The sequence below is a fragment of the Acinonyx jubatus genome, chromosome D1 (genome assembly GCF_027475565.1).
Source record: "Acinonyx jubatus isolate Ajub_Pintada_27869175 chromosome D1, VMU_Ajub_asm_v1.0, whole genome shotgun sequence".
In the NCBI taxonomy this organism is placed as follows: Eukaryota; Metazoa; Chordata; class Mammalia; order Carnivora; family Felidae; genus Acinonyx; species Acinonyx jubatus.
Genome location: NC_069390.1, coordinates 76,405,140 through 76,427,356, shown reverse-complemented (window position 1 = coordinate 76,427,356; position 22,217 = coordinate 76,405,140). Strand labels below are relative to the sequence as shown.

At 41.5% G+C, this 22,217-nt stretch overlaps 1 long non-coding RNA gene across 4 annotated transcripts in view; it reads right to left on the bottom strand.

The window, feature by feature from the left end:
* Positions 1-339: 339 nt before the first annotated feature.
* The window catches only part of LOC113593808 (uncharacterized), a 56,780-nt gene continuing 34,902 nt past the window's right edge, over positions 340-22,217 (bottom strand). For 2 of the 4 annotated variants that reach the window (XR_003414174.2, XR_008290547.1), the window contains exons 3-6: positions 12,123-12,206; positions 10,592-10,775; positions 8,668-8,801; positions 2,200-4,458 (exon numbers count right to left, since the gene is read on the bottom strand). This is a non-coding gene — a long non-coding RNA (uncharacterized LOC113593808). The other 2 variants (XR_008290546.1, XR_008290545.1) reach the window with 2 other exon arrangements.

The window sequence follows — 22,217 nt, the reverse complement described above, 5'->3', positions numbered from 1 at the left end:
CGCTCCTACCTGCTGAGAGTCCAGCACAGGTCAGATTCGGTTCACCCAGTGGGGCTGCCTCACCCACTCAGCCTCTTCACCTGAACACTCCCAGCTCTGGAAAGATTGCCCCCTCCCACACACGGACTTGTCACGGACTTACTCCCTATAGCATTAGAAAAGTTAAATTTCTACTCTTCCTAGTGGGTTTGTGCATTTCATTGATTTCTTAAACAAGTTAAAACAAAATTTTAATGTTTCTTTTTTGAGAGAGAGACACAGAGACAGAGCACGAGTGGGGGAGGGGCAGAGAGAGAAGGAGACGCAGAATCCGAAACAGGCTCCAGGCAACTGAGCCACCAGCACAGAGCCCCACGCAGGGCTCGAACCCACTGACAGAGAGATCATGACCTGAGCGGAAGTCGGATGCTTAACCGCTTAAGAGCCACCCATGCTCTCCGTTTTGTGCATTTTAGAAGACGACTTGTATTAACGCAAACAGAAAAATGGAGGTGGGAAACATCTTTGAGCAGAAGGATCTCTCTGCCACTTTCCCCAGGCTTTTCAGTGTCGTTCCTCATGTCCTCCGCTTACCCTATTTCCAAACTCGAAGATCAGAGGCCCCACTGCTCCTTGGCACACCACCTCCGATCTTTGATTTACCTCCGTTAGAAGCCACATCAGTTCTTGCGGGAATTGTGGGAGATTTCAACCTTCCCCTGCTACACCTTCACATAACAGATGAGGTTCCTCCGTGGAACACGTTTCCAAGTGCAGCTTCTATTTTGGCCTGAAACGCAACCCAATCAACGTGAGATTTTGAGAGGCGACTGGGGTGCTACATGTAACTACACCCATGACTCTCTCACACATGTTTTGATGAAAGCAAGCCTGTGGTTATCACACGGACAATCTTGACTTGGCTCTGATTCATAACAGAAGAAAATTGTTCGCGAATGTTACGTCACAACTAGTATATCACATGGGGTGTAGCCCTGAATGATTTTACATGCTAATGCGACACAGCACCCAGGTGAAGGGTCACTGGCTACATGTTGAACTGAGAAATATAAAGACACATTTCTCAGTGGTACACTTTACGTCGATAATCCATATGTAGCTTTCCAAAGTGTCCGGCTCACTCTTAGGGAACACATTACAAATGGTTTGACCTAACTCATTATTTCACTACAGATACATCACAGAGTCCAACGAAAGTAACTCAGTGACCTTTCATTCTTTTATGAAATGCTTTTCAATTGGAAATAGACTGAGCTGGAGGTCTCAACGTGAGCAGGTGTTTGCTTCATTATAATACGAAAAATTACATCTCATTGTACTTAGCATAGAAGCTAAGATTTTTTTTTTTGGAATGCTATAGTTAAAATAATTGTTTTTTCAAAAACAAATTAATATATGTGTGTGTATTATCTCCCTTGAACAAAACCGCAAAGGGAATGTCAGACAAGGGCTCATGTCCTACATCAGTCAGCTCGCTGTGAGGTAAATGAACCAGCATCCGGGGGGGCTTGCAAGAGCAAACATTATCCTCACTCACATGTCTGTGTTTTCAGGATAGACAGGGCTGCTCAGCTCTGCTCTGCATGTCCTTTCATTCAAGGGCCTCAGGTAAAGGCTAAGTCCCTCTTCGGGGGATGTTCATTTTCATGGCAGAGACTAAGAATAAGAGGCACCACATTTGAAGCTCCTGTTCGGATAGAGCCTGTGTCTCATTGGCTCATATCCCATTGGTCAAAAACAGTCACACAGACTAGCCCAACAGCAGTGGGGCAGGAAAATCCACCCGGCCCCTAACAGGAGAGGGAAATCAATATTGGAAACAATAACACAATCTATCACAGACCACCTCCTGTGGGTATTCACTGTTCCTTTCTCTCTCTCTTTCTTTTTATATTTATTTTTGAAAGAGAGACATAGACAGAACATGAGCTGGGGAGGGGCAGAGCGAGGGAGAGACAGAATCCAAAGCAGGCTCCAGGCTCTGAACTGTCAGCACCGAGCCCGATGCGGGGCTTGAACTCACAAACCGCGAGATCGTGACCTGAGTCAAAGTTGGATGCTTAAGCGACTGAGCCATCTAGGCATCCCATGTTCCTTCCTTTCTCATTCAGACTTACCCACTTTCAAGAAGTGTACCTGGAACCGCTCATCCCATTATGGCGTTGGATGCCAATTTGAAGATCTCATGCGTCTCTAAATCGGGTATAAATAATTACAATAAATGCCCCCATTCGTAAAGAGGAAGGATGAGAAGCACTTAACAATCAATCATTGATACACAGCACTTTGGAAGTTCTGCTGAACAAACATTAGAGGCCCTCCTATCCTGGGGCAGGGAATGTTCCTTGAGTAAGCCCCTGTTCTGCTGTCTGCAGGTAGCTCCCCAGTCCCTCTTTCTCTGTGGGTCTTGACTCCAACCCTCCAGGACATCTTTTTTTTTTTTTTTTTTTTTCTGTTATCATCCTCCCTGGTTGTATGTTGGGAGGGCATTGGGGATTGTGCCATCCTGGGGGAAGGAGCAACTTGGTCAGCCAGCTTCTTGCCCAAATTGTCTCAAAAAGTCACAAACTCTTACTTGAGGATGACAGTGCTTGGAGCAGTAGAACTCTTTCAAAGACTTTGTTAGCTATTGATTTATTTGATTCCATTTTTGTGCGCCAGCAGCCTACGCCAGAATTCTCTGGTGGACGTATGTTTTTCTCTAGACTTAAGGACACTGTGGGCTTGTCAAGCTATTGCAGACTCATGCCTTCAGGAATTGTGGCCACTCTCACAATTTGTTTTCAGCCTACATCTTAATCAGTGGTGTTGAGCTCAATACATTTCTCAATTTTATCTTTTGTCACTTGAAGATTAAAAACAGCCCCATTTTTCAACTCTGAAATCCCAGAATTTAAGGCTCCCTGTTTTCTTTTTCATGCCATCCTGCAAACAGGCCAGTTATTTTCTGGATTCATTTCATTTTTAAAATACCAAATGCAGCTAGTAACAAGTAACACACTCTAGCAATATTCCATTTAAATACCTTTCCAGCTAAAGCCACAAGTTCATGAGAAGGCTATCTGCAGTTATGGTCACTGCAGCAAACCTGTATTATTACACTGATTACCACTTTTCAGTTTCCTTCAATACTTTCTCACCACCAACAGCTTTATCCCGAAGGAATTGCCACTGATTTTTTTTTCATACAACAGCACCCTACTCCCCATCAGTTTTTATATTAGCTTCCTCGCTGCACAAAGAGCAACCCCAACACTCTGGCAGTTAATAACAACAAACACATTTCTTGCCCATGTGACATGTTAGCAAGTGCCACTTGGCTGTGAATACTTTGGCACTGTTTCACATATCTTCACAGTCAGGGTTCCAGGCTGAAGGGGCAACTGCTATGTGTAACGAATGCATTCTCACGACAGAAAGGAAGCACAAGAGATATTAAATCACAGTTAAGGTCTTTGTTGAAAGTAGCATGGTTACTTCTCACATTCCATTTACCAAGTCTAGCATAATGGAGTGGGGAAGTATTTTCTGCCCATTTTGAGGAAGTAGAGTAAATATTTTCAAATAATACAACCGACCATGTACTCTACTGAGAAAGCAAACTGATAGGGGTTCCTGGGTGGCTCAGTAGGTTAAGCATCTGACTTCGGCTCAGGTCATGATCTCACAGTTTGTGGGTCCTGTGTCGGGCTCTGTGCTGACAGCTCAGAGCCTGGAGCCTGCTTCAGAGTCTGTGTCTCCCTAGCTCTCTGCCCCTTCCCACTCACACTCTGTGTGTCTCTCTCAAAAATAAATAAGTATTTTTTTTAATTGAAAAAAAAAAAAGAAAGCAAACTTATAAAATCTCAGAGTTAGGGATATGTTAGATCAGCTCCATGAAGTTAGTGCAATGATCAGGATATTTATAAGGTCAATTATTTATTTATCATTCTGGAAAAAAAAAAAGAAGAAGAAGAAAGAAACCAATGAACTATTTGACTTTGTGCTATAAAACCTCTCACAAAGATATGGTATGAAAGTGATCAATATGCAAAATCGCTTCTATGAAAGTGAAAACATGAGAGAAGCATAAAGTTTCTTAATTGTGTGCTTTGTCTGTTTTATGAGAATAAAAATGTTGATAGTGAATTACATGTTATGGATATTTGCACAGGCAACCTGGATTTGCTGAATCCTTACAGTTTACATTTGATTCAGTCAAGGACTTTACATCACAACCAACAGAAGCGTTAGGGGTAAAAAAATCTGCCCAGAATTGTGGGGTTCTTCTGATTATTCTTACACAATTCACAAACATTAAGTGCGATGTTTTCCATTTGAATGGCAGCCATTGCCAGGCAAGGCTTCTGAGAGATAACAAAGTGAAGAGCGCCCTCTAGGGGTAAGTTGTAGGTTTTAACTTGTAAACTGAACCGTCCAAGAATTTCATTCTTTTCATTTTGCTTCTTGATCTGGACTCTGAAATTTAAAAAACAGAATCTTAGAAATATCAACAACACTCTGAAGTGCCTTCCCCCGTGTCTGAAACCTGTGTATTTTATATTGAGAAGTATCAAGCAAGTCAATACTCTTCATATAATAAAACATGTTATTTAGTCTGTTACTTTCTTATCCTTGAACTGTCACAAATATATGCTCAACTTTATTTTTAAGAAGAAATAAAAGTCTTCACCCTGGAGACGGAGCTTGAATAATCTGCAATGTAGATTTTGGTTTTATTGATTACAGGCCAGTGTAATCACTGGGAAGAAATATCTAACAAGTTTCTAACTCACGATAGTTCCAGAATGATTACACATTTTATTAATCAAGGTCACAGTCACCTCATTTTACTGGTGTCAATGAAAACCTGATGCGATGCGTTAATTAAGAATCACCATGGCAATGAAAATGGATATCTCAAACAGCGCGGTCATGGCTGCTATTTATGTGTGAGTTCCAAGTGCCCTCTGTCGGACAAACGCAGCTGCTGAGAAAGCCCTGTGTCCCACCTCTCCCCTAGAGTGCCTATTCAAACTAAAGTTCCATTAAAAAGATGTAGGCGCTCAACCCATGCAGAGATATAGGATCAGGCTTTATATTAAAATCGTGGAGGAAAAAAATTCATTGAAGCTTTATTGTATCTGAATGACTAGTTCTCAAATACCATTCCTTTTTTTTTTTTAATGACTGAAAATCTCATTTTAAATAGCATTGCCTCTTTGAGGAATTAGAAACGAGTAGAAAACAAGTCATGGACAACATTTGAAAACTCGAATTTTCTTTTCAGCACTTAGAGATAGGTTTCTTCTTCCACCTAACTGACCTAGAATCCCATGTACGTAAGTTTTTCATCCCCCAGGGCGATGAGGCCAGTTTGCTCAGCTGCGCTGTAAGTTACCAAAAAGGCAATGTGTCTACTGTGTAGTTGAAAATGCTATATTTGCGGTAACCAACTCAGAGTCAAGAATTGAGCAGAATAGTATAGTCTTGGAAGGCGAGGGTGCAATATTTTTTTGGCATCCAGGAACTACTAGGTGCCTTCGTACGGGCAGACACTACCATTAATTGTCTCGATCAGACTTCCAGCTGTAAGACAGGGATTTTGCCCTTATGAAGCCTAGTCCACATTTCTTTTTAAAAAAATTTCCTCCTTCTCCGGTGGTCTCTCTAAGCCATTAAAGCCTTAAATGTATAACCTGGAGTTCTGGAAAACCAGTCTTTAAAAAAAAAATGAAAGAACAAGATAATCTGCACTCTTGAACTCAAGAGCAAGGCGTCTTCTGTCTGCAAATGCCTTTCTCCTGAGAATTATGAGTTTTTCCAAACCATGAGGTGATAGCCTGGCTCTTAGTAAGCCCAAAGAAATACATTTACAAAAATAAAAATTAGAGCAAGCCTCTTTCATCCATGTTTAACCATTTCATTTAGCTGCTAACATTTTTTAGCTGCTAAAATATTAGTAAAATAACCCAAAATATGATGACTATTGCTTCTCTGCAATAAAAGTCATATGGACCGAATTGTTTTTCCTAAAAAAAATGTATATTGAAGTCATAATGCCCCAGTGCTTCAGAATGGGACTGTATCTGGAGATAAGGTCTTTAACTAAGTTGAGGTCGTTAGGGTGCCCCCAATCCAATCTGACTGGTATATTAACAAGAAGAGGAGATTAGGACATATACACACACAGAGGGAAGACCGTGTAAAGATGCACAGAGAGGACGGCCGGCCATCTACAAGCCAAGGACAGAGGCCTCAGAACAGATGTGCCTGGCAACACCTTGATCTCGGCCTTCGAGCCTCCAGAACTGTGAGAAAGTACGTTTATTTCGCTTGAGCCATCCAGTCTGTGCTACTGTGTATGGCAGCCCTAGCAAACTGATACAATAAGTGAGGCTGGCATTATTTCTATGACTCCACAATATCAGAAAAGAGATTCTAGTGTTTCTTGTAGCTTTCGCCTCAATTTTTTTGCCTCACGGCTGATAGCCAGCTAATTCTGCTCCAGACAAGACAGCTACATCCAAGACAGGAAAAGAGGGGGAGAGAATACTTTTCTTTTTACTAAAAAATAAAAGATGGGACTTCATTTTCTAATACAGACTCATTGCAAGTATCAGAAAACTGAGAGGCTCAAACAAGATTTATTAGCTCGAGAATTAGAAATCCAGGGGTAGTGCCAACTTTAGCTATGGCTGGATTCACAGATGAAATGATATTATCTGGGGCGAGAGTCTCTCTATCTCTTAACTTCTCTTTCACCATGTCTTCTGCTCCTCGGGGCTATCCCTAGAAATTCCAGGATTTTTCCTCATGGCAACAGGTTGGCTGCCATAGGTGTAGCCTCGCATTGTTTCAAGATCTAGTCCAGCAAGAAAGAGTTCCTGTCTCCCAACATCCCTGAGGAACATATGCTTCTTTCCTTGGCTCACCCTCCTCGCATAATTATATAAAATACGTCTTCATCCTCTTGTGTTAGCATGAGCGCTAGGAAGTCAGTGTTCACTTAACAATGTTGATGATGCTCAACATTGTAAAGAGTAAAGGACCACTTTTCATCAAGCACTTACTATATACTAGGCGTGGTTCTTTATCTCCTTGAATCATCACAGAACCTAAAGCAACAGGAATGATTATCTACCTCAAAAAATACTATTGAATATTGATATATTTTTATATAACCAATCTTAAGTAAATAAAGTAACTTGGTACCAATAACTGAGATTAAAAAAAAAAAAAACAGAGCCAGAAATTTAATACATTTCTGGCTGGCTCTGGAATCTTCATCCTCCTAACCAGTTTGCTCCACTGGATTCTATGTCGTTTCAAACAAAGCATGGACAGCTCTTGCTCGTCTCCATTTCAAGAACCCCTCCTGCCATGACTTCTGCCCACCTAGTTCTAGTAATTCCTGGCTACTAGAACTATACCTCTCCTCTATTCGGTTCATGAAAGGCTAATTCTTAACAAACAAATGCTTCATTCTTCCCAACCATTTTAATTTTAGGAAAGAAAGATTTCCCCTTATGCTGGTAAGGAGAATCATTTGAATTCATATAGTCACTCCATCCCTGCCCCTTCACAACCTCATCCATCTTTTTAAAATTTCTCTGATTTTTTTTTAATTAGGAAGTTTCACTTTTTTTTAAGACTCAGTCCTTAAAATAGGCTGGTGATGCAAGACATTTGCAAATAAATAGACAGCACTTATACCAATAGATAAGGATCCAAATGAGGGCCCAATTTCACATTGCCTTCTTTTGGCCAAAGATCTATTTTCAGTGTAGAGGTCAGATGTAGTCAATAGCACCTCTCTGCTTAAATCAGAAGCATGCTGGCATTATCAGCAGCAAGCAGAGTATGGTACTGAGGACAATTACAAGGAAATTTGAAAGATATGGACCCTGGCTCTTTAGCGATCACAAATCAAGAGGCTATATAATCATATTTGACAGGTGCTTTTCTCAAGGCCACATCAGCTATGAGGGGCACAACTTGGAAATAAGATGATGTTAAAATATAATGTAGCCTCATCTGAAGATTTGAGGGAATTCTGGTCACCATATGCACTCAGTTTCCCTCTTAAGAAGAGATGCTTTTCCTCTGACATCTTGAATAATCTCGTCACCCCAACATTATATGCACCCCGCTGTATCATATGTTTCATTTATGGAAGTGTGTCCTCCACAAGATTGGTGCTCTATAAAAACAGTGTCTACATCTTATTCATTCTTCTGTGTGCAGTGTCTGGCATACTGCCTGGTATACAGGGCTTGGTAAGTATTTGTGATTTGCAGGGGAAAATGCTTCACAAAGACTGTGGTCCACTGTCTTCTGTGAGCTCCTGTCCTTCAGCCACTGAGACGGCAGCAATAAACTCCGAGAGAATCTCCACTTCTGGTGACAAAGTTCCCTGCACCACCAGTGCTGAAGCTCATGGATTCTCCAGGACAGATGGCAGAAGCTTCCAGCCAATCTCTCGTGGCTGGAATTTGATGCCAGGCTCCGAAATTCAATGGCTGACATGACTGACCCAGAAGAAGCTTTCTCAGGATTAAATTATCATTTGCTGCTTTGGGATTGTGTTTATTTTTTAATTGTTAATTAGTCTCACACCCTAGCCGTCTGCCAAATGAGAAAGGCGGCTCTGTCCTTCTCTTACCATGTACTCTGGTTGATACATACCACATGAAGTCCTTTCCACAAACCCACTCCAGCTTGCAAATCTCTCCTCTCCTCCATTTGAGTCATTCGCCACCTCTCATCAGTTCCACTGGCAGAATTTGACTTGAGGCTCATACTTCACACTGAATGATTTACTACAAACAAAGAGGCACAGACAGGATGCTGGTAATGTAAGAAAATGATCAATTGTGGCACGGCATCCTGAAGCCTGGGTGGTAGGAGCTATAGGAACGTATTAGAATGCTATAAAGTGTCCCTGAGATTCTCAGCTCCTTCAGGGCGGAGACTGTCTTGTTCACTGCCTTAGCACCCAGAACAATGCTTGGCACTCAGTAGACACTCAATAAATACCTCCTAAATAAATGAATAAAGACTTGAACACTGCCGGGCAGCAAAACTTCATTATTTACCAAGTGCACTTGAGGAAGTGTGTGTGTGTGTGTGTGTGTGTGTGTGTGTGTGTTCTTGAGAATTCTGAATCATGATCCTGAGATCCAGAAGACTACAGGATGATGGCATAGGCCTCATCTCTGATCTTCAACTCTTTCTAGAAACATGGCTATTAAAAATAACCCCCCCAAAAAAAAACCACAAGTCACGTGTATCAAGTTAGCATGTTATCAGAATAAACAGAGACAGAGTGAAGTCGTTAAGAGCCTAGACTCTGAAAGCAGACTGCACACATTGAAATTGTGGGTCAAACTGAGTAGCTCCATGACTTTGGACAAAGCAATTAGCCTCTCTGTACCTCACTTCCTCATAATAGGTAACCATAAACTATCGTGCTTTGCGGGATAGGTTTGCATAAGGATGACAGATGAGTTAATATGCGGGAAGCACTTAGAATGTTGCCTGGCAAACAGTAAACATTCAACCAATGTTTGTAGTTGTTATTATAAAGAGTTGTGAAGCTCAATTTGGGCCCCACGACTGATGAGTCAGATTTCAATATATGTTCTGTACACTAAGTTATTGTGGTCCTATCTGGACCATGAGGGAAGCTTGTTCTCTTGAGAGTGAAGGATGGAATTCTCTCACCAGTAGGAGTAAAATTTCTCATTGTCTATTGTTATAAAAAAAAAAAAAAGTCAGTTACAGAACTAAAAAAGAGAACACACAGGGTAGGTCTTGATCTAGTCAGATGAAAAAATTCTCGATGACAGTTGGAGACTGACCTGTATGAAATATTCTGAAAGATATCTCACTGATAAGTTAGTCTCTAACATGAGAACAAATGCCAATAGTAATAACTGCAAGTAATAGCTAACATTTACCTTTCTAAATACTATACATGTGTTTACTTGGATAATCCTCAGCTCACCTTCTGACTAAGAACTGGTAAGCAAGGAGCCTGGCCTGTGGCTGAAGAGCAAACACCCATGAATGGGGTCTGTGTCAGTCAGGGCAGACAAGGTTTTCCTGTGGTAACAAAAAGCCTTATAGACTTGACACCAAACTAGCTTATTTCTCGCTCACAATCCTTGTCCCTTATGGATCAGCAAGCAACCCGCCTCCACACTGCCACTCAAGATTAGCCTAATTGCTCCTGCTGGTCAGCATGATACTTCTTTTGTGGAATCACACAGAATTGGGCCTCCAGAATGGTACTGACATGTCCATTTTGGGTGATCCTCACTCATGCTGGACAAAGTCCTTTGTTCTTAACCACCATCTGCCCCCTACCAACACTTGTGCTGAAGCCATGTTTGAGCCCTTATGTCAGCTCTCACCTGTCCATGTTTAATTTGCAAAACCACCTCTAGTCTACAGCATCTGAGAGTGACAGCAGGTATCCTTTATTCTGTGGACTTCCCGCTGCTGACACGCAGAGCTGATGCCACCTCTCATGAAGGCTCAGCATTACATGACAGAGAGTGGGAGGATGTGGGGATTGCCTGTCCTTCTGGAGCAAATGTTTGCTTACATCACTGCTCTTTAACACCAATGGGCTCTGGAGTTGATGTCTTCTCTTGCCTCCAGTTGTTGTGGTGATGGCACATTCTTTCAGGGCTGTCTTAAGCATGCCAGATGAGCGACCAGACATTCGTTGTGTGAATGGGGCTGCTCTTCTCACTCTGCCCACGGGCCTCTCACCTACCCTCCCTGCCCTTGTCAGCATGTGAAATTCAGGGATGTAAACAACATTGAAAGAGATCACATTTTAGGAGTGCAGAGATGACAGCCCGATGGAGTTTAAGAGAAGAGATGGCCAGAAGTTGTGTTATATTCCCTTACACTATAACCTTCTAAACAGGACACATAACATGACCAAAAATGAATGATTATTCACATTTTTTTTTCATGCATGGGGAAGATCACGTGTGAGCATCATCAAAAACAAAACAAAACAAAAGCCTAGTAACAACCTTTGAGGGAATCATTGGAAGCCAGGATTCAGGAATGGCAGAATGGGTAAGGCAGTGTCAGGGCTGATGGTATAAGCAGCATTCAACGCCTGGAACTGGAGGAGTGCAGAGGCAAGGAACTCTATATTGTTTCCATACAAACAGCTTCCAAAGAGCCATGGCATTGTGAGTAATAACAGTGTTGCCATCCTTTTCTCCCAGTGCAAGATATTAAATTTGCCAGAAATGGTGCATTTGACAATAAAGGCGAAAACATAGTTCTGGAACTGAAAAATAAAGAGATGGTTCCTGGACACTACAAAACAAATCTTCACCTGCAAATGATTGGACAATAATCAAATGCCTACGTATTTCTTCTATAACCACTATTCTAAACTTTCATTGATAAATACCTCCCACAGCCCTATGAATTTTGTAATATGCTTTTAGATCAAATTGTTTATATAGGTAGGGGCTTGCAAAGGAAATTTTGCCTGGGACCTCCCATATCCTGTTTTCCTTCACAAGCTATTGACCAGAACTAGTCTCATGGTTTATCCGACTGCCACGGGGGCTAAAACTTGAGTGCCCAAAAGGAGAGAAGAACCAAATATGACAGACACAGGTAATGCTTAATGCAGTCACCAACAAGCATGAGTCTGGAAGTTGTAAGACAGGCCACATTTCAGTAATTATAAGCTGCTCACTGGGTTGCCAATTCCCTTGTTTATCCCATAGCTGTATCTAAACCCTTATCAGATATGAAAGCCTTGCCTTAGCTGTGCTGTCCTACAATCAATCATAGCACTCACAGCATAAATACTGTATAAGTCAGAGTTCCCGGGATGCAGAAAGCAATCAGCAGAAACATCAGCTGTCGCCTTGGACAGAGTGGAGATGAGGATTCCAAAGATAGGCATCCAAGGAGACGAAGAAATAACGGAACTGATAGAAAAGAAACAGACAGAGAAATTTCACTGTTTTCTTTAACTGACAGAGAAATTTCTAGAGAATCTCCTATAGACACTATAGGGAAGAGGAGTCTGGGGTTCTGAATATGGATTGTGACTGGGAGTCATTATATATTGGGGTATACCTGCATCAGAGTACCTGAAATTTGTCTTTGAACATCTGTCTCCTCTCCAGAGATCTGGTCTATGGTTCAAATCCTCAGAGCTGGATCTGACATTTCACCTATAGAAAGTCAATCCCACTGAAGTTACAGTAGGTACCATAAATATGAAGTTGTCTTATCTTTTTCTGTGAAATCTACCTTTTTGGAAGATTTTTAAAAATAAAACATGGTCTCTGGGGCGCCTGGGTGGCTCAGTCGGTTGAGCTTCCGACTTCCGCTCAGGTCATGATCTCACGGTCTGTGAGTTCGAACCCCGCGACCACTCTGTGCTGACAGCTCAGAGCCTGGAGTCTGCTTCAGATTCTGTGTCTCCCTCTCTCTCTGCCCCTCCCCCATTCGTGCTTTGTCTCTCTCTGTCTCAAAATAAAATAAAACATTTAAAAAAATAATAATAAAATAAAAGATGGTCTTCAAACACTGGTCATTAGAAATGTTGACAGCTGGTGAACAAGATATTTTGGAGTGGGTGGACTTCTCAGTATTCCTCAAACCTCAACATGTGCACTTCAGGATTGTACTGCTACATTCAGTTAGCCCAAGATAAGTGCTAACTTGTGTATTGAGACTGCCACCCTAATACCGGATCTGTTCCGCTTGGCCCCCTTGTATAACGTGCTAACATAGACTCACTGATGCTTCAGAAACATAGAGGAACGTGCCTCAATAGCCTTGCTGGCTTAGAGAAATTCAGGCAACCACAATAATTTAATGGTAAGTGACTTGGGTGGAAATGGGGTAGGGTGAGCGGTCAGTGGGTGGAAGGCACAATAGGGAACACCAAAGGAACTTACGTGCTGATGTTATGAAGCACAATTGCTAGGACAATTTTGTATCCCAAGAACTGGGATTAAAAAAGAAGAAGAAGTTTGCATATTCAGGAGGAAGTTATTCCAGTGTGTAAACGTATACTCATTGATTATATGCAGTAGGAATCCAAGAATTACATGAAGGAGGGCACATTCATGAAATAAAGTTTTCAGTGCATGCAGCTTTAAAATTTGTTATTTAGTTCCTAGTTCAAGTCCTATAACCAGCTAGAATGCAAGTATCCCTCTGATACACAAAATCGATGAAGGAAAAAAATGTGTTTCATAGAAGTAAAATCAACACGTGAAATAAATTTTCAAAACTAACAGGTCAGTTGTGTCCAACAGAAAGAAATGGTCTCAAGACGAACACAGACACTGGAGGATGAGAGACAGGAATTGGAGGCAGCCGGCAAGTGTTTACTCATTTAATCTACAAATATTTATTATGCATCTAGTATGCAGGCAGTATGCTAAGTGGGAAGTTCATAGAAAAAAACAGTATATAATCTTTCTCCCAAGGAGATTACTATCTGGAGTGGGTACGAGACAACCAGGTAAAGTCTAACTAATAGTGCAGTGAGTATTATAACAGGGCAATCACAGAACACTACAAGGTTATATAAGAGGGGCATCACTATAGTGTTAGAGGTTTTTAAACAATCCCCAGGGGAAGTAATAACTGACCTGAAAAGGAAAAAGCATGGGGAATCACCAGTTAAATATGGAGAAAATTGATCCAAACAAATGGAACAGCATGTGTAGAGGCCCAGAGAAAACCAAGTGCCTAGAATGTTTGCAAAACAAATCTGTGTGGATAGGAGATTGTGAGGGGGGCCAAGGGATGCATCAGGTAAGTGGAGGGGTAAGCAGAGGTCAGATTATGAAGGGCATCATGAAGCCATACGTTGGACTCTACCACCTCTGCAGCGAAGAGGAAAGTCCCCCACTCCTCACTACCACCCAAAATCTCCATTCTCCCTCTCTCTGCTCCCTTCTATCACCCCACATCATTAGATAAAATTGTGTCTGCAAAAAGTAAATGACTTTGTAAATTTACGTTCTTATCTACCCAGCATCTCTCACCAAGTCTTCAAATACTATCTTATGGGCAATGCTGCTGCAGTAACTTCATCAGAATATCATTCTAACAGTAGAATGTCAAAGCTAATTTAAAGCAGAATAGTATTAAATGTCAATTTGTCCCAATAAAAACACTAGAAAAAAATCTGTGGACCAGTAGGGCAGAACACTACCTTAGGACAGAGTATTTATAGAGTTTAAGGTCATGGCTGGGTAGTTTTAAAGTGAGCCTTGCAAGTTGGAAACTGGTTGAGATTGAGCAGAATTTTTTTATTATTATTAAAATAACTTTGGATTGGTAGAGACAGAGAGGCAGAAGTCTTGAAGCAAGTCTCAATGAGCAAGCTATTTCATTGATTCTCTTTACTTTTTCTTCAATTGATTTTCTTTTCTTTCACAAGCAGGCATTTCTTGAAGCAAACAGCTAAGTTATGTTTGCCTGGTCCCAGCACTGATTAACATAAGGACAAAAAACAATGTCTACTCTCAGTGTTTTTCAACACGGACAAGGAATATTGCTGGTTTCAGTTCCCAATATCCACATAATTTCTTTTGACCATGTTCCCACTTAACCAGTAAAATGCAGGCTAATAAATGGAGAGAGGGAGCAGTTAGACAAGTTATCACGACCCCTATTCTGTCATTATTGGCTAGCGTGTATAACTGAAAATTGAATAGAGGTAAAAGTTAAGAAAGGAAAATAAGGCAATAGCCCAAAACTATTATCTTTTTAGTAGCATCCAATACATTACAAATACCCAGCTAGACACAGATTATGATGAGGAGTAAACAAGGAAAGATAAGTAGACATTATTATCATTCTTTGGGAGAATAAGTGAAATTTTTAAAGTACAAAAATAATCACAAAACTCCACTTTCTATAAACACATTGTGTCTCTTCACCCAAACATCCTAAAATGTAAGATCTTTCACGGCCTGGCGTCAGCCTCGTCACCCACAATACAGTACACTCATAAACATGAAGTTTCCCCAAATACATCCCATTTTTTCCAATCTTTGAACACACTGTTCCTTCTTCCTGTAGTGTCTTACTCTTCCTCCTGCCTTTCTCCACCCATCTGGATCATTTTCATTTATCTTTCAACAGTCACCTTCGGTATTATATATTTAAGAAAACTTCCATGACACCTCGGATGCTGTTGAGTTAAAGGCCTCTCCTCTTCGTTTCTATAGCAACCTGTGAATCTCTCTCTCCCTTAGCAGATTCCACAGTGTTACAATTGCTATCAAACTTGTCTCTCTCCCATCTTTAATCCATGGGCTCCCAGGGCACCTGGGTGGCTCAGTCCGTTGAGCGTCTGACTTTGGCTCAGGTCATGATCTCACAGCTCGTGAGTTCCAGCCCCGCGTCGGGCTCTGTGCTGACAGCTCAGAGCCTGGAGCCTGCTTTGGATTCTGTGTCTCCTTCTCTCTCTGCCCCTAACCCACTCACATTCTGTCTCTGTCTCTCTCAAAAATAAATAAACATTAAAATTTTTTTTTTAATCCGTGGGCTCCCAAAGCCAAGAACTTTGCTTTGCTCACCAGTGCTTTGCAATATGACCAATACTTACTTTTACTAATTTCTATTGATTATAGTTGGAGAGTTTAAACCTCCTACATGAAAGGATGTTGACTAGAAAGATTTTAGGTGAATCTCCATATTGTAGTTATATGTTTTACATGTGCGTGTTTTATACTTTGAAAACTTTTCACAATTATTTCTAAAAAATTTTTATGGAATTTTTGAATTGTCATAAACCAAACAGAAAAGTATTGATTCTTTAGAAAACTAAGTTTACTCCTTATGTATATCATGACTTAGACTGTAGGGCTCTTTGTCAACCCAGAGAAGTCAATTCTAATTAGGGCAAATTCAGATATTCTGGCTACCCAAGCAAGGGAAATAACAATATCCAATTAGGAGGATAAATCTCTCGAGCTGCAGGAAATATTATCAATGCTAAATGCTCAATACACTGATGGTAAAAATAAAGACCGCACATTGAGAACACAACCTAGACCCAGACCTTGGGTAAAGGACAATCGCTTGATAGGACTGCCCAAAAGAGCTTGTATGAATCTCTCAACGATATGTTAGAGAATTTAGTCCATTAGATATAGCTAAAAAATCACTTTCAGTTCTATTAACTACATGTGAAACATGAATACAAATATCTTTTTTAAATATCTTTGAAAGATAGCATGCACTTGTAATTATAAAACAATCCACATTTTAATGTGGTGGTATCAGGTTTTGCCTTTAAAGCTCTGTAAGTTCTAGTGGGGATGAGCACTTACTAGACAAAGACGATTCATCAGCCCTCATCTTCCCTGGCCCCTCTCAGATCTGGGCACTGGTGCCCTTCACCTGTAGCCTCAGTTTTGTCTGGTCCATCAAGAAGATATGAACAAAGAAAGAAGTATATCAAATACTTCTGCCCTCCCCCACCATCTGCAATCTGGAGTGAGTCTGAGTATGGAAGAGTTGGGCTTTCTTTTCACTGCTGGGTCTTCCTTCCACTTTAGATCCCAAGCATCAGTCTAATTTTCTGCAGGAACAAGGACTCTTTCTGGAATTCCAGCTCATTTGCCAGAATCTGTATAATACACAGGCCTTGAGAACACCCTGTCTCCAAGATTTGGAACTGCCCAGTGTTATCCCAGATGCTGACTACATACTGAAGATTCACCTAAATTTCAGTCTGTGAAACACCATTGAATATTATCTTCATTGCTTTGGGTTGCTATAACAGAATGGCACAGAGTGATTCCCTTAAACAACAGAAAATTATTGCTCACAGTTCTGGAGGCTGGGAAGTTCCAGATCAAGTTACTGTCCTATTTGGTTACTGGTGGGACCTTCTTCCTAACTTGCTGATGGCTACATTTTCGATGTATCCTCACATGGCAGAGAGTGAGTGAGAGCAGACTCTGGGGTTTCCTCTCACAAGGACACTAATCCCATCAGGTCAGAGTCCCACCCTTATGACTTCATTCAACCTTATTTACCCTCTTATAGGCCCTGTCTCCAAATACAGTCACATTGAGGATTAAGAATTCAAATATGAATTTTGAGGGACATAATTCAACCTATAATAAATATAAAGACTAATATCTAAATCAAGCCTAAGTTCTCCATGTATATTCAACAACAATAACAAGTCAATATTTGTTAAACACATACTTTCACCAAATTATATCTTATTTTAATATTATTTTTTTTTATTAAAAATTTTTTTAACATTTTATTTTATTTTTGAGACAGAGTATGAACAGGGGAGGGGCAGAGAGAGAGGGAGACACAGAATCTGAAATGGGCTCCAGGCTCTGAGCTGTCAGCACAGAGCCCAACGCGGGGCTCGAACTCACGGACCGTGAGATCATGACCTGAGCCGAAGTCGGACGCTTAACCGACTGAGCCACCCAGGCGCCCCTAGGATAATATTATTAAGTCGGGTATTACTTCTCCCTACTTTGCAGCAGAGGAAGTTGAAGGTTTGAGGTATAAAACACCCTAACCAAGGCCACATAGCTACAAGATGACAGAGTTAGAACTCAAATCCATATCTGTAGGAATTAAAAGCCCAAACGAGATCTGTCCACTATGCACTCATAGGTCAAAACTATAATTCAGATCAACCCTCAGTCCCAGCCACTTCCCTCTCCTCAGAAATTGTTAAAGTTTGCCTCACGGACACACCTGAGTTTTGACAATTATAGAGCTGACAGTGAGTGAATCAAAATGTATTTCTTTAGCACCTATAATCAAACACTGGGTGAAACACTAGATTACTACTTACGTATCTACACGTGCCTGAAAAGATGAATGTAAATCCAATAGGTTCAGATGGAACTCTGGATACCGTAATCACATCTCGCAGCATTCTGTCTCTTTGATTCATGCTGTTCTTATTTACAGTTCCACATTGCTTTTTGTGTTGTATCAGCTTTCAAACTGCCAACACTGGCCATCTTTCTCTATCTTTGTCTTCCCCGGCACAACATCCGTTCATTCTTTAATCAGCAAATACTATTGTGTCCCTACTATGCATTGGGTGCTATTCCAAGCACTTAGGATACATCAGAGAACCAGTATCCCTGCCCCTGGGGGGCTTTTATCCTGTCACAGGGAAACAGAAACCAGAAGCTGTGCTAAACATATGGTGTGACAAAATTACAATATGCAGTATGGAAAAAGAAAAGGCAGCACAAGTTAAGGGAAAGGAGGAGTAGGAGAGGAGAATGTCAAGGTGAATGTCTTTGAGGAGGGGCATCTGAACAAAGAGATAAGGAGATGACACACATCTGAGGAAGAGCATTCCAGGCAAGAAAGAACACGTGCAAAAAGCAGGCCTGGCCTGTTGGAGAACCAGTTCACAGAGCCACTTGGCAGGAGCAAGTGAGCAGGAAGAAAGTCAGAGAGCTGGAAGGGGGCAGCTATAATGAAGGGCCTATAGGCCATTATAAGGGGTTTTGTTTTTACGCTGAGAAACATGAGACATCATTGCAGGATTCTGAGCATAGGAGTGATCATGACCAGACTCACATTTTTAAGGTATCATCTTAGCTTCCAGATAAAGGACAGACAGGAGGTGGTAGGGGGAGCAAGGATAAAAGCAGGGAGGCCATCAGGAGACTATTGTAATAGTCCAGGTAAGAGATGTTTGATGGCTTGGACCAAAGGGGATGGGTGTGATGATGGGGAGAAGCAGTTAGATTCCGGATATATGTTGAAAGTAAAAGAAATGTCATGTACTGACCATCTGTCAGTTCTTGAGCCAAAGGGCAAGAAATGTATCCACTGGCTTAGCCCTCAATGCACGAGGTGGAGGGGCTTGAAATAACACCTGACATAGTAAGGCCTGATTGCCTGCCAGTCACCCTAACAAGCACATCTTGTAAGATAGGAAATCAACGCACAGAAACAGTGAATGACTCTAGTTAGTGAGTAGACGAGCTGGTACTTGAGCCCAGAACATCTGGAACTAGAACCCGTCACACAAAACCACTCTTCATTGCAGGTTGAGGCACACTTTCTAGACTTGAGATCTGGTGACTCAGGAACAAACAGCTGGAGACAATGCACCCAGGGTGAATCAGGGTAACCTCTGAAGTACAGCAATCTCAAACTCACCACAGAGTCCGAAAACCCATGAAAAACGCTGTAACAACGAATGAACTAGATTCTGGAATGAATGAGTCTCTGGGCACAAGGTGATTCCACGCTGGGATGACAGCTAACTAGAAATATGGCAATTTTACACACCTCCCTGTGTCCTTAAACAGAGTACGGTACATGATTGAACACTTTCTTAATGATTGGAGACAACATTATGAACATTCATGAGAGCACTGGAGTCCAAGAAGCAGAGTCGCTTAGGCCATTTGGCTGTGGGGGAGGTTTGGGTATGATTCTTTTTTAAAAGAGTATATTGAAGTTTGAAATGAGGAGAAGAGATTAAGTGGCTGGCAGAACACAGGGAGTGTTTTTGCAGCTCAGCCTCAGGAGACATAAAGGGAATTGATTCGGGAGTACAACTGGGCCTTTGGGACTGCATTTCTGCCTCTGAGCAGGAGAGCACAGAGATGACAGAGACGGGGCTGACAGAGGCGCTGCTATCCTGTGACTGGCATTTTCCTGGGAAGAGACAAGCCATGTGTGAGGCTAAAAAAAACACGAGTGAGACCCTCCCCTCCTCCAAGCCAGGGGTGCGCTGATCGATTCCCAAGCTTTCCTTTCATAAGCCCCCGAAGCGCACCACGCATGTACTGCTGACTATAGGGATCGTCTTGCTGGAGAGAGGGCAGGAAGTGTCTCACATTGATGGGAAAGGTACTGGAGTGAAGCCTACACAGATACTGTCATTACTTTCTTGGAGTTTGAACTACAGGGGTTTAACTCCCTCTTAAATGGCTATCAAGTCTTCCAACTAACCTCGCATTTTGGATTAGGAGTCATATTTTTTAAATGGATTTTTTAAAAATCGGATCATGGGACACTCCACTGCTGTAAATTCAGGCAGAATTCTGAGACAGTTCTCAAGATCCAGTCCAACCCCTGCCTCCAGGGCACACAAACTTTCTCCCAGTTATTTAACAGACACTAACCTAGGTGCTGCTGTGAAGGATTATGTGAGATAAAATAAAGGTACCAAATCTTAAGACAGGGGAAATTATCTTCAGTGGGCCTGACCTAATCAGGTGAGCCCCTAAAAGAGACTGGTGTCCTGGTAAAAGAGATTCAATGCGTGGGGTGGAGTGTGGAGGAAGGTTTGACATGAGAGATTCTTTGTTGCTCACTTTGGAGATGGAGGGGAGCAAGTGTCAAGGAATGTGAGTGACATCTAGGAGCTGACAGCCGTCCCCAGCTGACAGCCAATAAAGAAAGGGGACCTCAGTCCTACTGCCACAGGGAACTGAAATCTTCCAATAACCTGCATTCTTCCCCAGAGCCTCCAGAAAGTAACCCAGCCTGGCCAATGCCCTGATTTCCACCTTTGAGACACAGAACAGAGAACACAGCCATGCCATCCATGCTCAGACGTCTGACCTACACAACCATGTGTGAACTAAAACTGGGTGTTGCTTCAAGCTGCAGAGTTTATGGTAATTTGTTATATAGTGAAAGAAAACTAGCACAATGGCTAAAAGTACATTTTGGAAATAAACCACTAACAGAAATGTCTTTGTAAATAAGATGTGATCAATTCTTTGAAAGAATGCTTCCTACACCTGGATACTTACCTCCATTTTTATCAAATATCAGAATTTGTATTTTGTATTGGAGGGTTTCTTAAGGCAAGCTGTGTCTTTCTACTAAAGTATGTTTTGTTACTAAGGGACAATCATAAGAGCTAAGTTTCACTATGAAGTTGAGTCAAAACCAACTAGCCGAGAAATACTTCTAAAAACGATTTTAATAAATATGCTATAATTGACTTGATATGTAACCATATATAAATGAATGTTTACCTTTGAATAGTTTATAATTGATTCCTCTTATTTAAATATATTTTCCTTTCTAATGAAGTTCATACTGTTTAAACTTTAAAAAATAAGTATTAAATCATTTTATCAATAATCGTTGATGCATTTACAATCATTCATACATTTACCCAGAAATGAAATATATTTTTTTAATATTTATTTATTTTTGGGAGACAGAGAGACAGAGCATGAGCGTGGAAGGAGCGGAGAGAGAGGAAGACAAAGAATTGAAAACAGGCTCCAGGCTCTGAGCTGTCAGCACAGAGCCTGACGCAGGACTGAACTCACAAGCCGTGAAATCATGACCTGAGCCAAAGTCAGAGGCTTAACTGACTGAGCCACCCAGGCGCCCCTTGAAATGAAGTATTTTTAAAAGGCTCTTCAGAACTCAAAGGGAAAAGGGTATATAAAAATATAACATCATGGTTCATAAAGGTAAAAGAAATTAGAATGCCTAATTAGAAAATGTTAGTCAGAATCAAGGGCTTTTACAAATTACATTTTGAGGGGGACGAGTTAAGAAAGTAGAGGAATAGGGGGACCCTAAGCTTGTCTTGACCCTTAAACACAGCTAGATTGTTCTCAAGTCATTCTCAACACCGAAGAAATCAATTGGAGGTCTGAGAGAACAAAAACTCCAAGTCTACAAGTAGAAAAGTGACCACCTTCTGGAAGATAGGAGGTGCAGAGAGTTGACTTGGGGGACATAGAGCTATCTGAGGCTACCACAGATCATTAGAAGCAACAGAATACAAAATCTGAGCTTTTAGAAGTCCACTACCAGGTGGGATGTGCCTGACTCTAAGGTGCTCAGGTGGTGAAGCGGGGTGGAGTCCTAGGAGTGACAGCTGATCTAAGGATTCCCTGGGTCACAAGAATGGGTGGGGCCAACGTGCTGCACTGCTCAAAAGCATAGGAGTGGGGGCTCCAGCCAAGGGCACCGAGCTGGGATGCTGCCTTTCTGCTATGTTTTGCCATAAACTCTGAACTGCTGCATGGTTGTGCAACCACTTTCCTTGTATCAGCTGGCAAATGGCAGAAGCACAGCAAAACCCTCTCCCAGAGGCACAGAGTGAGTTCACCTTTAGGGAGTCCCTAATATTTGGAGATTTGAAACACTCTTGGGCCTCTGATATTAAAATCTTGGACACAGGCAGGGTGAAACGCAGGGTTTTAACCGAAATCAGTGAC